This window comes from Octopus bimaculoides, chromosome 4 (assembly GCF_046866305.1).
Source record: "Octopus bimaculoides isolate indiv1 chromosome 4, ASM4686630v1, whole genome shotgun sequence".
Classification (NCBI taxonomy): domain Eukaryota; kingdom Metazoa; phylum Mollusca; class Cephalopoda; order Octopoda; family Octopodidae; genus Octopus; species Octopus bimaculoides.
In genome coordinates, this window is record NC_142931.1 from 139,135,977 (window position 1) to 139,138,459 (window position 2,483).

A 2,483-nucleotide genomic window follows, 5' to 3' on the forward strand; every position below is an offset into this window, starting at 1 on the left:
ATAAAAACCAGCAACCACCCATACACAACACCGCCAGAACACATCAAAATACTACACATAACACCAACCCTGCACCACACACTAAAATCTATTTTTCCAAAGGCAGTTGGCAAATGCCAAAAATACCTGGCGAAAAAACTATATAGTGATCTCCTCGAAGAAAACCCGAAGGAGGAGACACAAAAACTCTCAAACGGTAAGTGACTCTCTTTATAAAACTTTAACACTCAAATCAAAATGATGCTCAAGATTGGTTGTGTAAATGCGCGTGGCTTGGGGTCCCCTTGGAAACAAGGGTACCTCCTAAATGACATAAAGTCACATAAACTAGAAATCATAGCCATAAGCGAGACCAGACTCCATGATCCGCGGGCCCTATCGTCCATGTTTGGCAGACAGTTTAACATTTATTTTTCTCCCTGTCTGCCGAGAATGGGCGGTAGTGGCACGGCGGTACTCTTTCGCAAGAGTCTGGATCTCGAAGTAAAGACAGTATTCATAGACCCGGAGGGTAGATTGGTTGTTCTGGATGTCGATGGCAGCGATGGGTGTGCTTTTCGACTCATATCAGTATACGCACCACCTTTAACAGGTAGGCCGGATTTCTTTCGACGTCTAGAAGTATTCCTAGGAACGTCTCGTCCTTTACTTTTAGTGGGGGATTGGAATGCTACCTTGGACACGCATCTAGACTATGTGGGCAGAGATAGGAATAGACGGGGATGCAAATGCCTCAAAGACCTGCTCAGACGCTTTCAACTGTCTGACAGGTACCGACTCGATTACCCGAATGCGCCAATGTGGACATGGACAAACCGCATCGGGTCGTCGAGATCGTATCTAGATAGAATACTGTGTAGGAGAGTAGATAGAGATAGCATAGGGTGTCCACAATTTCACATAGTCAGCTACACGGATCACAAACTTGTGACGTGTACGCTAGACTTAGATAAGACACATAGGCAGGGCTCCGGTTACTGGAAACTAAACGCGTCTTTCCCGTCGAGACCAGTTTTCAGAGACCGGATTAGCACGTTAGTAAAGAGGGCTTTGACAGGAGCCATCATCAATAACAAATGGTGGTTTGCCCTCAAGAGAGCAATAAAAGCAGAAGCGGTTAGGTATAGCAAAGCACTAGCCATAGACAGAAACAGAGTAGAGGGTGAACTAGTTAAGAAGCTAGAAGAGGCAATTAGAAGTGGCATCGCATCCGACGTTTTGGCGGCGAGGTTGGCCCTTGACCAACACTTCAACGCCAAACACGAAGGGTGCGTTGTCAGGGCTAGGATGCGTGCTCTAAGAAACGAAGGTGTTGGAGCCGCACGAGAGGCCCGGGTGGCGGAGGCGCAACAGGGCAACAAAGCCACCATTCGGTCTCTGGTGGACGAACAGGGGCGCGAACTGCTCGAGCCAAGCAAAATGTGTGAGGCCTTTCAGCGGCACTTTGCTCGACTGTTTGGGACGAATGGCGAGCGAGAACGCAGGGTGGACTTCAGTGCCTACCTGCACAGCCTGCCACGACTCTCGGCAAGAGAGGCGGAGTGCTGCGAAGGTGCCATCACGGCGGCGGAAGTGAGGGACGCGATGGCGGGATGCTCGAGGGACAAATCTCCGGGTTTGGATGGTCTGCCCTACGAGCTTTACAACTGTAAGCCAGACTTGTTTGGAGACGTCTTGGTGGCGGTGTACTGCAACTGGCAGCAAAACGGGAGCATTCCCGGTTTTGTGAGTCGAGGAGCCGTAACGCTGCTGAAGAAAGATCCAAACAAGGGGGACGTCATAGATAACTTTAGGCCCATCACTCTGCTCAATGCAGACTTGAAAATTTTGGCCAAGGTGTTAGCCAAGCGGTTGGCGCTTGTCATCGAGAAACTGATCGGCAAGGCGCAAACGTGCGCGGTGCCGGGCAGGAGCATCCATGACAACCTCCATCTGATGCGCTACATCATAGAGAGGGTAGTTAAGGAACCTGGCATGGGTGGGGCCCTGATCAATTTAGATCAATCGAAAGCTTTCGATAGGGTAGACCATCAATACTTGGAGGCTGTCCTCATAGCAGCCGGCTTCGGTCCCATTTTCCGCGGCTGGATGGCTGCCTTGTACAGAGGCATCCGTTCGGTAGTTCGCGTCAATGGGCATCTATCAAGACCCTTCGACATTGCACGTTCGGTCCGCCAGGGATGCCCCCTCTCGTCGCTTCTGTACGTGTTGACTCTCGAGCCACTACTGCGGAAGCTGGCGACGCTGAGGGGCATCCCGCGAGAGTTGGGATGCGGGACGAGCGTGTCGGCATACGCGGACGACGTCACCGTCATAGTGTCTAGCCAAAAGCACATCGAGCTTGTCGGCGAGACACTGAGAGACTACGAAGCGGTAACGGGAGCAAAAATCAACCGGGATAAGTCAGTGGGCTTGCGGCTCGGCACCTGGAGAAGCAACCCCATGCCGTCAAGTAGCGCCTCCGTCGTGGGACGTTGGACTGA